The sequence below is a fragment of the Protopterus annectens genome, chromosome 3.part0 (genome assembly GCF_019279795.1).
Source record: "Protopterus annectens isolate FY-2018-M chromosome 3.part0, PAN1.0, whole genome shotgun sequence".
Classification (NCBI taxonomy): Eukaryota; Metazoa; Chordata; order Ceratodontiformes; family Protopteridae; genus Protopterus; species Protopterus annectens.
The window spans coordinates 776,480,429-776,494,491 of NC_056731.1; the positions used below are offsets into that span (position 1 = coordinate 776,480,429).

At 36.7% G+C, this 14,063-nt stretch overlaps 1 protein-coding gene across 2 annotated transcripts in view; it reads right to left on the minus strand.

Moving 5' to 3' along the window:
- Positions 1-14,063, minus strand: part of SDHA (succinate dehydrogenase complex flavoprotein subunit A) — an 803,000-nt gene that overhangs the window by 608,501 nt on the left and 180,436 nt on the right. The gene's annotated exons all lie outside the window — the stretch shown is intronic.

Sequence of the window (14,063 nt, forward strand, 5' to 3'; positions counted from 1 at the left end):
ACAGCTACAGTAATCACAGATGGGTAGAGTCCCAAAGCTACGCACAGGGTGGTAGGTACTAGGAGGAACTGGGTTGAGCCAGAATGCTCTGCAAAACAGCAGTGGCAAAGCCTGCTCTTGTTCTGGAATATAAAGGCAGGTGGTAGTGTTTTGTGAAGGTATGTACAGAACTCCAAGTGGCTGCCTCCAAAATATCTTTGGTAGGAACTCCTCTGAGGAAGGCTGTAGAGGTAGCTGTGGCCCTGGTGGAGTGTGATCGGATACCTGTAGGAACAGATTTCCCATGACAGGAATAACAAAACCGTATGCAGTGGCCTATCCACTTTGAAATAGTCTGCTTGGAAACTGGCTTCCCTTGAGCCCCTACAGCATAGGACACAAAGAGTTGTTCTGATTTCCTGAAGGACTTTGTTCTGTACAAATAGTAACGTAGCTGCCTATGGATGTCTAAAGAATGTAGCAGCCTTTCCCCTTTGTTTTGAGGACTGGGGTAAAAGGTAGGAAGGTGTATGGCTTGATTTAAAGCTACCCTGGATACCACTTTAGGCATAAATGATGGGTTGGTACGAAGAGAAACCCTGTCCTGATGGAAAATGAGAAAGGGCTGCACCGCCATGAGGGCCTGTAGTTCCGAAACTCTACGAGCTGAAGTGATAGCCAGAAGGAAGGCAGTTTTCCAGGACAAATATTGCAAATCTGTTGAGGCAGCTGGTTCAAAAGGAGGCAATGTTAATTTTTCTAGTTTGTAATTAAGATCCCAGGCTGGTATTGGTTGTTTCCTTGGTGGTCTTATATTCTTAGCCCCTCTGAGGAACTGTCGTAAGAGTGGGTGAGAAAATAAAGGAGGACCCGTGTTGAATTCTGCAGAAATGGCTGAGGCATGGATTTTTATGGAAGAAAATGAAAGTCCACTGTTCAGCAGCTCAGCTAGATACTGTAATACCTGAGGCAAGTTCAGTTTTCTAGGGTCGTGGCCTTTTTTCTCATTCCAAGAACAAAACCGCTTCCATTTTGCGGAGTACGCTTTTCTAGTAGATGGCTTTCTGGCCTTCAAAATGACATCCTGCACCTCCTTGGAGAGTGGTGTTAAGGAATTTTCCATGCAGCGAGATTGAGTGTTTTCAGCTAACTGTGAAGAGTTTTGTAGCTGTGCTGAGTCAGCAGAAGAGGCATTAGAGGCAGGGACCAGGGAGGAGTATGTGTTAGGCTCCTCAGCAGTGGGTACCAGTGTTGCCTTGGCCAATCTGGAGCAATCAGTATCATCTTCGGTCTGTCTGCTCTTGCTTTCAAAAGCACCTTGGGCAGAAGAGGCAGAGGTGGGAATGTGCAAACTGTCCATGCTGTCCAACTGAATGAAAGGGCGTCCACTCTCCAGGCCTTTGGATGAAAGGTCCTCGAACAAAACTTTTCCAATTGATGATTCCTGTGGGAGGCAAAAAGATCTATGTCTGGCCTCCCCCACGCTTGGATTATTTCTGTAAACACCTGAGGATGTAACTTCCATTCGTGTGGATCTGTCATATTTCTGCTTAAATTGTCTGCCAGCGTGTTTTCCAATCCTGGCAGGTACTGTGCTTGAAGTTCGATTTGCCATTCCAGAGCCAAGTTCCAAAGAGTCATGGCTAGTCTGCACAAGGGGTATGAATGTGTTCCTCCTTGTTTGTTTATGTACCACATTACTGTGGTGTTGTCTGTTCTTATCAGTAATTGTCCTGGATGCAGGAAGTCCTTGAAAGCTGTAATTGCATTTATTACTGCTAGCATTTCTTTTTGATTGATGTGAAGGTGCTTTTCCTTTTGGGACCATTTGCCCTGGATGCACCTGTCCGTCATGTGCGCCCCCCAGGCGTAATCTGAGGTGTCTGTTGTGATAACTTGCTTTGCTTGAGGCTTGCAGAATGGGAGGCCTGGGTTTGCTTGACATGCTTGGGCCCACCATAGAAATTCCTTTTGCAAACATGGGATTATTGGTATTATTGTTTCCAAACTGTGACTGTACTGAGACCATAGGTTTTTTAGGTACCATTGAAGTTTCCTCATATGCAGCTTTGCACATGGGATTAAAAGAATGCAAGATGCCATGAATCCCAGAGCCTGTAGGAGTTTCCTTGCAGTAAGCCTGGTACTTTTTGCTAGTATTTTGAAGTACTGAGATAGTTGCCCCTGTTTTTCTGGCGTAAGGTAGGCCATCTGGGTGTTTGTGTCCAAGTTGGCACCCAGGAAAGTTATTTTCTGAGATGGTGTTAGCCTTGATTTCTCTTTGTTGATTGTGTATCCCAGAGAATGCAGTAACCGTGTCACATATGCCAGATGTTCCAGACGTATGTGCTTGCTGTCCACTTGGATCAGGCAGTCGTCCAAATAAGGGTAAATTTGCATCCCTTGAAGTCTTTAGTAGGCAATCACTGATGCCAGGCACTCTGCGAATACTCTGGGCGCAGTAGATAAGCCAAAGGGCAATGCAGAGAATTGATAGTGGATTGAACCTGCAAGAAATCTGAGGTATCTTCTGCAGCTTTGTCTGACTGGGACATGCAGGTATGCCTCCTTGAGGTCCAATGTTACCAGCCAAAACTCCTTGCCCAGCATGGGAAGAAGTTGCTGTAATGTGAGCATCTTGAATTTTGGTACGAGTAGAAATGTGTTTAGGATGGACAAGTCCAAAATGGGTCTCCAGTCGGTTCCTTTCCTTGGTACCAGAAAAAGTCTTGAATAAAAACCTTGACCTTGTTCGTGAGTAGGTACCTCTTGAATAGCTCTCATGCTTATGAGCTTTGAAATTTGTAGTTGTGCCTCTGCCCTTTGATTCTGTGGCAGGTTTGGCATGCCTCTCATTTTTGGAAGAGTGTGAAATTGAAATTTGTAGCCTCTGTTTATAATGTCCAGGATCCATTTGTCTGTTGTGACAATATGCCAATTGCCTGCAAATAATGATAGCTTTCCTCCCAAAGGTGCTGCCAGCTGAGACATGCTTGGCATGGAAATGAGGGAGTCATTGGGTTTGCTTCCTGTATTGTTGTGCACTGTCCTCGCCACCTCTTGATGCTGGAGTTTGCCATTGTCGGCCTCTATATGATCCTTGTGATTGCCCTCTGCCCCTTGTGTGTCTGTATCTACCTCTTTGGGGCTTGTCAGTGACTGGAAAGGACCAGTTTTTTGAAGGCCAATTTCTGCTAAAACGTGGTGGTTGGACCTGTAAAAAGGCTTTGACAGTTTGCATAGATTTGGCTTTTTCTTCCATTTTCCGTAGTATCTCCTCAGCATTAGTACCAAACAGCACATCCTTTTGTAAAGGAGCATCTAGAAGTTTAGCTTTCACATGATCAGGCAAGTTTTGTTCTCTAAGCCAGGCATGTCTGCGAATGACTGATCCTGTAGCAGCCGCTCTACTTGAGGCCTCTAGGGCATCATAACCACATTGTAAAGTGCGTTTACCCACCTGCTCTGCACTATGCATCATATCCTGTAACTCCTTCAAATCTGGTTGTTCAGGTTGAGACATTTTATTCCTTAATTGTGATAACAGGAACTGTTGATATTTAAGCATATGAAACTGACAATTTAAGGCCCTCATGGCTAGGGTGGCCGAGGTATATACCTTTTTTCCCCACCTTTCTAAAGATCTTGACTCTCTTTCTGCAGGAAGTGGATTCTTGGCAGTGGAGGCCTTCAATCCCTTGGGGCCTTGTGAAATGGTTTCAGGGTCAGCATTATGGCTTTTGAAGAGAAATTGGTGAGAGTTAGGTACTCTGTAGTACCTATCAGGTTTGACTGGTGCAGGAGGCAGAGAATCCGGGTTAAGGCAAGCCTCCGAATAAACATCATCAAGTATGTCCAAAACAGGGGGTATCGCCAGAGGTCTGTGTTGAGATAACAAAAGAAATTCCCTAAGTCTTTTCTTGGAATCTGAAAAGTCTTGGCCTTCCCAATGGAAGTGTTCCCTCAAGGTGTGCAAGGTTTCCCCAAAGGAAAAATCCTCAGGAGAGGATACAGAAGGGATGGACTACTCTGCATCCGAATCCTCAAAAGGGGAGTAAGAGTGTTCCTCTACATCAGAATGTTCTGATAAAATGGATCCCTGATCAGAAGAGGGAAAATCTTCCTCCACTCTGGGTCTCTTGTCTGGAGGGGGTTGAGAACCTCTGATAAGAGTAATTAAATCCTCAGCCATTTTAAGCATCTGTTTATTAGGCATGGGACCTGGAGATGGGCCCTGTGCAACAGGCCTCTTGGGATGCCTGGCTGCTTTGGATTTAGTAAAGGCCTTAATAGAAAAAGAAGATGAGGGTCTAAAGACACCATGGGTAGAGGTGGACCTGTCCACATTAATAGGTTCAACATTAGCAAAGGCTTCGGTGGTTGTAGTTTGGGAAAGGGCCGAGGTCCCAGCGGTCTCAGGTACAGAGGACACCGCCAAAGGAGTGTCGTCGGTAGTCAGGGACTGCAAAGGCATCTCGCTGAGAACCGGACCACGTGTAGCCTGTTTTGGCGTGGGGACCGCGGGCCTCGCGTGTCGGTCCTTGTCCCTGCGTTTTTTTGGACAAAACGGTAGTCGGAGTGTCCAACGACATTTTATAATCAAAAGCTTTACCAAAATAGTGTTGGGCAAACTCCGCCCGATGCTTAATAGTGCGTTTATTGAAGGTAGCGCAAAAGCGACAGCCCAAGACGTCATGGTCTGGGCCTAAACAAGGTATGCAGAGGGAATGGAAATCCTTATGCGGTATTTGCTTCCCACAAGAAATACAATTATTAACTTTTTCTGACATCGGTCTGAGGCAAGAAAAGTTTCCCCCAACGGGATACTTAGCTTTAATGAAGACTTCGGTTTCCAAAATTTCCGTAATTCAGGAGCTGGCCGACCGGCACTTGCGAACTGCTTCTGCATCGGGCACTGCGCGGCAAAAAAGACAGAAGAACATGGCGTCGGCTGTGTCTTGTATACTACTCTGGCCTCACTGACGTCAGAAGAGAAAGCGACGACAACCGACGCCGGACCAAGACTTTGGAATTCGGCCGACCGAGGGACCGCCTGACAGCAGAGAACCCATCTGTGATTATTGCAGCTGTATGCACGATGAACATCTAAAGCATCAAAAATGTTTGCATCTGGAACTAGAGTATGATTTTGTACAATGAAAGCAAATGTCCTTGTCACATGCTAAAAATTAAAAATGACACCTGTCAAAATCATGATGTGAAGAAATGTCTGCATGGCAGTACTGTTCATTCTGTGTGAAAACACTGAAATATACCAAAGAAAAAACGGCTACCTTTTACCAGGTTAAATGCTATTGTGTAGCTTTGCTTGCCTATTTTCTGGCCTATTGTTCCAACATTACTCCATCAATAAGCACTCTACATCACCTCATGGGAGGGCCTCTCCCTTTCCAACTGCAAATAGAATTTTTGGAGACATTACTGAGCTGTCGCTGGGAGGGGAGGACCACAGAACATAAAGTCATCATCCCACAGTGACAAACTGTTTTACCTTACTCCGTATTCTTCTCTGTGAAAGTCTGAAACCACAGTAAAATACTGGTTATGCAGGGTCCAATGTAAGTATAAGACTTCTATATAGCAACATCCCATATGGAGTTCTGTGCATTCTTTTTCAAGCTTAGGTCTTTTCCTGTCCCACTTGCTCCTGTCCAACCTTAACCATTTACCAGATAGGTGCACCACAGAAATGTTGCTTTTAACTCCCATTCCTCTCCAGACTGACTCTACTGTCTGTGTTTATTAGATGAACCCAAATTGCTAGGACTGGGGGCTTCTGCACCACAGAGCTAGAGTTAGTCTGTTGTAATTTCTTTCCAAATCTCAAATCATCTCATGACCAAGCCATCAAAACAAAGTATGGAAAGTTGTGGCATAGTGTCAAAAACGGTTTGCATGACTGAAATTATCTCCATCACCAAGTAACCAAAACAGAACTCTCTATCAGACAGCCTTTTCATTTCTTCCTTAGGTCAACATTGAGGTGAAACAAAAGCAGTTACTCAGCAGGGTTAGGAGTTTTTGTATTAAAACCTCTGTCCCACTCGCGGGCCACAGACACTGTATGCACATCAATGAAATAAAGCTTGCAATGACAGCACAGTGGTGTGTGTGTGTGTGTATACGTGTGTGTACACGTGTTTGTGTGTGTGTGTGCGCACATGTGCGTGTGTGTATGTACAAGCGCAGCCATGCTTCAGCTATAAATGATGGGCTGCTGGGCAGGCCAAGTGTCCCACCTGAAGCTTTCTCTGCTGCTAGCAGTACCTCCTAAACTTTCCGAGTCTGCAGCCATGCAACTAGCCCAAACCACTTTCTCTTAATTGAAGACAGAAGAACCAACCTCAGCCACTAACTTCTATCCCCCAGGTAGTTCCTATTGTCCCAAGACTTGCTAATCAAACCAGTGCTGCTGGTGATCCACTCAGGTCTCCATCTATCTGCAATACAGAAGCAAGGTGCTTGAAAACCTGTGAGGAGAAGTCCTAAAGGCTTTAGGAGAAAAAAAATGAAAATTACCAAGGTTATGGGATTGCATTTGTTAACTTAAGCAAATCACAGCTTAGGCAGTTACCAGCAATTCAGCCCCTGATTTTCAGCTTGTATTTTTATGACACTAGCTTACAAAAGAGGTAGCATAAATGTTCACTAGTGGTGCAGAACGCAAATATGTAAAACAGCACTGTCAATCTCTAGCCCAGAAAGGAGATTTCAGATATACAAAGACAGGCTTCCCAAGACAACAGGAAACATTTCTGAAGTAATTAAATACTGAACGTTGCCAAATTAAATTACATCATCATAACATTAGCGATGTTCAACATCTTCAAATCTAAAATTTTATGTGAATTTTATGAACCCAACCCCAAAGAACCAAGATGTTGAGAAGATTTTTTTTTATATTACAAAAAATGAATTCACAAAGGAACTAACAAAGAACCTGGCAGACCAGACATAACATCGCACAATGCAAGGATTTAAAAATGCATTGCTAAACTTATGGGCCTACATAATCAGAAACAAGCAAGTTACAAGCCTTAGTTATCTGATAAAATGACCCCAAACCTTAATTACAGCTCACAACTTCTGACAATAACAGCTGCAACTATATTTTGGGGGTCTGGTGCAGTCCAGGGAGGGTTTTTATCTAATAGTTTACCTGTGCTTTGCATTGTTCTGGGGGGAAGGGGCGTTAGCAAATCACTATAAACTTCCTTACTGCTGAAATTCCCATGCAAACACAATGTACCAGTATAATAAGCAATTATTTTAGTTTGCAGACAAACATGGCAAGAACAGAATGCTGCAAATCTAGATAAAGAGGATTGGTAAAGTAGGCATGGTGTTAGAGGACTGCTACTACAGGATCAGCAGGGGGTGATGGAGATGACAATGGATCATAGTCTTTGTTAAAATAAAGCCGCATTTTTTTCTCTCTTTAGCTTAATCTCAAACAATGCATGCAATGCGTCAGAAGGTAAATCTCATACATTTATGGATTGTGTACCCTACCATTCCCCAAAGGTGTAGTAAAAAAATCATACAAGGGGAAAAAAGTGCAGTGTGAGGGTGGGTAGTTATGCAAGACAGATGTCGATGAATAGATACTGTGAATTTCCTGTAATTTATATTTTTGCAATTTTTTTGTCCCTGCTGCTTGCTGGTCATCTGGTGTACTTGTTCTCCACATGATCAAGTCTCAATTCCTCAGAGATGCTCTTTATTTGGCTACTTTGAGAGTTGTACAGAATCTGCTACATAGAAAGCCATCCAGTGGTAAAAGAATGAAAATAAGTTTCACTTTGCACTTCTGCAGATTACTTTTTACTATATTTCATTAAGAATCCTGTATTAATTGTTACATTATTCACACTTTTGTTTAAAAGCTGAACTGTTTCTACTGCTGCAGTACTTGCATTGTGTCTGCAAGTTTTACAGGACAGTGGTATCTACATTATGTGGTTTCCCTGCACATGAGCTCTAAAACCAGCATTTTAACATTAAGAGGGTTTTCTTTTTTTTTTCAAAACAGGTTTATTGTTTTAACATACAAGAGAAATATCATAACAATTTTATACAAGTAATTAAAAATAGATATGATTATAACATTCAACAAAACAACTAAAGTATTTACAAAGACATCCACTACAATCAGATCAATTAATTAAACTAAAATACCATGCTATTGAAATTAGGATTTTTTTAACAAATTTTGTAAATTATCCCATACAATATAATAAGATGTTTTTCTAGTTGTTCTTGACCTAATTGTGTTTATTTCCATATGGCACACTATATTCATAACATTTTTAAATTCATTGAACGAAGGAGGTGTATCTGAAATCCAATTTCTGGTTATTATTTTCCTAGCCACTGCTAGAATAGACCATAACAAGGGAAGCTTAACCTTTTTAACACTTTGAGGTACAGGTGTGTTGAATAATATAAGAGATTTAGAAATAATGAAATTATCTGTAAAAAAGAGCCTTCAAAAATTCATTAATTGACTTCCAGTATTCTTTCAATTTTATACAGTCATAAAACATATGAGCCCAGTCAGCATTAATTTCTACATTACATCTCTTACATAGATTATCTTTATTATTTATTTTATTCATCATCAAAGGTGTATAAAAGATCTATGTAAAATGTCCATGTATAAAGTCTCCAGACAATGGAAGATGTAGTTCTATAGGCAGATTCCAATATATATTGTTTATCTTGTTGATTTGGTGGGTCCCCATTAATAGAAGTGAAATAATTCCAGTATGTATCTACACTGTAAAAAGTTTCTTGTCTGATAATTTTATGTATGTATGAAAGTTTACCTTTATCAGAAACTTTATGTTGTAAATTTAATATCAAGTAATCAATCAGTGTTGGAATAGATTCTTTAACTGTTATAGACATTAGATCTATATTATTAATGAGATGTTGTCTAAAGGTCTGAACCGCTAACCAGCAAGTTTCTCTTAGATCAAATTCTTGTTTTAAGAAATCTAGATTTTTAACTTTATTATCAGATATCAACTGATACCAGTACTTTAGATCATTATCTATAGCTAAATGAGTTCCTTCAGAAGTAGATGACAAAAGCATACCCTGAGTATACATTATAGGGAATATAATAAAATTCCATTCCCTATACTTAGGGTGCATGAATATAAAATTACGATAGCTAATAATAATATTTAATGGGTAACAAACCATATGTTTAGGTGTAATAGGTGAAGTACAAAATTCCTTTATTAACCATAACATGGAGTTATTTACAATCATATTTTTATGTGTTAAGGAGATTTTCATGAAGTGCATACTAATTAGCTCCCAATAATCTTTCCATTTTGTGACATATGACTATCTATTAATAAAGTAATAACTTTTACAACAGAAGAGATAGTATATAAATTAAAGTCTGGAAAAGAAATACCCCCTTGAGACCAGCTATTAGTGTGTTTCTTTAATGCAATCCTAGGTCTATTAGGTGCCCATAGGAAATTTAACATTAGTGTATTCAGTTTCTTGATAATTATTTTTGTAGGTGGAAGTATTATTGATTGTATTAAGTATAAAATCTTGGGGAATATTATCATTTTAATAATTGTAAGTCTCTCCTCCATAGTAAAAAACATATTATTCCAGGTATTAAAAAGATTTTGTATATTAAGAAAACAGGTAGCATAATTATTATATATAATAGATTTAATATCTTTAGATAGTATTATACCTAAATAAGTTATCTGACCTGAATTGGGTACATATTTAGTAAAATCACTAATGAGAATATTTTTTCGTGTATATATAGGTAGTATTTTAGTTTTTTCTTCATTGAATATTAAACCAGAAATACTTTTAAAATTCATCATTTTATCAAATAGAGACTGCATAGAAGAATTAGATCCTGCTGATGTAATTAGAACATCATCTGCAAAAGTTGAATTTTGGATGTTGTATTTTCATCTATTTCAAAACCCTCTATGTCAGTACTGTTTCTGATCAAATTAGCCCAAGGCTCCATTACTAAAGTGAATAATAGTGGAGAAAGTGGACATCCTTGTTTTGTACCTTTAAAATGGGTATTTTTGTGAAACATATGTTCCTACCTTAATATAAGCCAATGTTCCTTTGTATAAATGCTCAATTAGATTTACAAATGCATCTGAGAAGTTTGTGCACTTCAGTAAGGTAAACAGATAGTCCCAACTTACTGAATCAAATGCTGAACTTATATCAAGACTAATAAGTGTTAAATCTTTCTTTTTCCTATTTGCAAAATCAATTAATGTTAAAGTTCTTCTTATATTATCAAAAGTATTTCTATTTACAATGAAGCCTGTCTGATCTATATCTATAATGCCGGGGATGATTGTCTTCAATCTATCAGCAAAAATACTCAAACATTTTATAATCAACATTAAGTAATGAGATGGGCCGATATGAAGTACATCTAGTTGGATCTTTATTAGGTTTTAAAATTGGCAAAATAAATGTATATTGCCAAGATGGGGGGGTTATTAACTCAGTTTGGGCCAAAATAAAAACCTTATGTATTAATGAATATGTACTTTTAGAAAGGATTTTATATATCTCTGGTGTAATACCATCATTACCCGGTGCTTTGTTTGATTTAAGCTTATTTATTTGTGTAATAACCTCTGTATATGAAATACTTTTGTCCAATAGTTTAATCTGTTGTTTATTAAGCTTTTTATTCATGTTTGTGGTTATAAACTCCTTTATTTTATCTTTAGGTTCCATATTAATGTTATTATGGTTAATTTTGTGAAAGTGATTTCTAAATTCATCTAGTATTTCTGGTATACTAGAAACATTCTTCTTTTTCCTTAGAGAAAAGATTTCTTTGATATGGTTTTGTTTATTCAACCTTTTTGTTTTATTTTTAAGTCTAAGTATTTGGGGCTTATTGAATAAGACAAAAACTTGTATTTCTCTAAAGTTATTTTAACTTTATGAGTTAACATTTCTTTGTATTTCTCATTTAGTTTGTTTATTTCTTCAATAACTTTCTTGTCCATAATATTTTCTTTATTATTATGTTTATAAGAGTCTAATTTACTTTGAATATCTAACAATTCCTTATCCCAATATTTCATTTTATTATTATACCATCTGATACTTTGTCCATATAGATATGATTTTAAGGCATCCCAAACATAGACAATGGAGACTTCAGGAGTATTATTTATGTCTAAAAAAATGTTTTACTTCTGAAAGTATATATTCTTTAGAGTCTTTTAGTTGAGTTAAGTATGCTGGTATCCTTTTGATCTGAACATTATGAGTATTTTTATCATGAATTCAAAAACAATTGAATTATGATCAGATATAGGACATGAAATGATTTTGGAATTAGTTAAATCTGTTACCACCTGGTTAGAAATAAAGACCCTATTTTTGAATAAGTTTTGTATCTGTTAGAAAAAAAGGTGTATGGTAATGATTTTGAATCTATCTGATTATTAATATCATTCAAATGATAAGAATTAGCAAAATCATTTAAATGTTTTGCATTAGATGTAATTCTTCTTTTTCCTATAGTGGTAGTATCACTTTCATGTAGTATACAATTAAAGTCACCAGCTAAAATAATATCTCCTATAGAGAATGATATGATCTTATCAAGACGATGTTTCACTGTATTAATACCAATTCCAGGTATCCAATATACATTAATTAAAGTGTAAGTCTTCCCATTAATTTGTATTGTAACCATACAAAACATTCTTTTGTCATCCTGATAAGACTTAATGGTTTTAGGAATGGGCATACTTTTATTCCATAAAATAGCCACTCCTCTTTTTTTCTGAATGTGCTCTGAACTAACCAATACTGTATATTTGTTTGTGGCTAGTTTATCAATATCTTTTTTCAAGAGATGGGTTTCTTGCAGGAAGACGAAGTTGGCCTTATGTAAATTAATGTATCTTATTAGGCTTGCCCTTTTACACGGATTATTCAATCCATTAATGTTTAAAGAAATTCCTTTTAAAGATGTCATTTGGCATTTTTAAAACTTAAGAATCTTATGATCAAAATAACAAATAACAACATAAGTAATGTTACATCTCCTCCTTTAGGTGTACCTTTAAATATAGCTGTATTTATTGAATCTCTTATGGGATTTTGTATAGGATTCAATTTTGTTTGTAGTGACAATGAGTGTACAAAATATACTGTGGATGTCAAAACTATATACATATAACAATGAACAAGTGAAAATAATGTAAGGATTAAACCTTGCATCCAGCCTGGAGTTAAAAACTCCAACTTAGAGTAGTATTTACCACTCAAGTTACCCCCTACCCTAAGCAGCAGTACCTCAGCTACCACCTTATCAATTTAATACTGGTTATATTTAACTTAAATTAACAGCTTACAATTCAATTATCTAGCAAGACAAGACTACACATTTGATAAAACAGCATCATATAAACTAAAATAAACTTTTTTTTTTTTAAACTGTTCATACTACTATATACATCTATGTAATATAATACACTTGTATTCAAATAGCATTCAAATAATCTTGATATTAGGAACCAAGAGGAGAGAGAGAAATAAAAGACGTGAAAGAGGGAGAGAGAGTGAAAGAAAGAGAGAGAGAGAAAGAAAAAAAAAAAAAAAAAAAGGAAGGCATATTTACATATTAATTTATTCAAAGTATGTAAAAATAAGTTCTAACATTCATTTAAATCAAAAACTTTGGCTAATATGGTTCAGACATTACATATATTAAGATGCATCTATTTTCTGTCATGTAAATGCAGTCAACAACTTCCAAAAAAAAACCTTGAATTGCTTGTATATGAGCATTTTACTCATACTCATTATTGTCAATAGAATAAAATATTATATTTATAGAAATTGTTATAAATCATACTGCATAGTTATGCAAATTCTCAGAAACACTTGCATTATTGTAAAAAAAGCCATCTGTATTTTGTATGTCTATACTACTGCTTTAAAATATATCACATGACAATTTCTTCCAGAATAGAGTTATAAAGTTATTTATGCTTGTCAATCAGATGAATTAAATGAGTTATAGTAATACATATGTTTGGAACATAAGTTTTTAACACAGATTGGTATGCTGCAGTCAAGTAGATTTTCAAAAACACTTGAATAAATGTTTCATTTTCTATGCCTTCTAAAATAAGACATTTACTTACTACAAGAAACTGCATCATTTAAAATCATTATAACTGACATTTTATGAATTATAACATATATATTTACGTAATTATATAAAATAACTCACATTTAAATGTTAAAGAGTTCATTTTCCTTCACACAGTCGCATTTGCATCAGTTCTACTTCCTGGTAGAGTGTTCTTCCTGAATCTGTGATGTGTCAGTGTGATATCTGGGTCAAAGGTCAAATTGACTGCTTTCAGCTTTTCTGTGAGAATTCTGAGAGTTGAAGCTTTTAAAACAACTCAAGGACACTGTTCATGAGGTAGCCCACATCCCAGATTGTCTCCCTTAACATTTTGGCGGGAAACTTGTTAAAAACTAGTGACAAACATTCATTTAGCAGTGTAAATGCATCTAAACATGACAAAACCTTCGCAATGTATTTTACAGGTTATTACAGACTCTATGCAAGTGAAATTAAGCCCAAAGTTATTAATAAGTAATAAAACTCAATATTTTTGTCCCAACTCAATTTTTATGCAAATCTTATTATTTACTGTGTCTATATGATCAAAAGCATTTCTATATATTAATATGAAAAAAAAAATAGAGAAATAATAAAGAAAAGAAAAAGAGAGTAGAAAATAAAAGAGTGTAAAGCAGAAATAAAAAAATGTAAGAGAAAGCTATAAGAAGTATATACAATGGAATATTACTTACTGTTTATATTATTAGAGTTAAAAATAAAACATATTATTTACTATTATTTAGTTCTAATTATTATTAGTTAAAGCATGACAGATTATTTACAAACAAGCATAAGCAATATAATCAAGAAAGTATAATTAGGAATAGCATTTGAAGAACATATAAACTTTTTACAAGGAATAAATATGTTATTATTC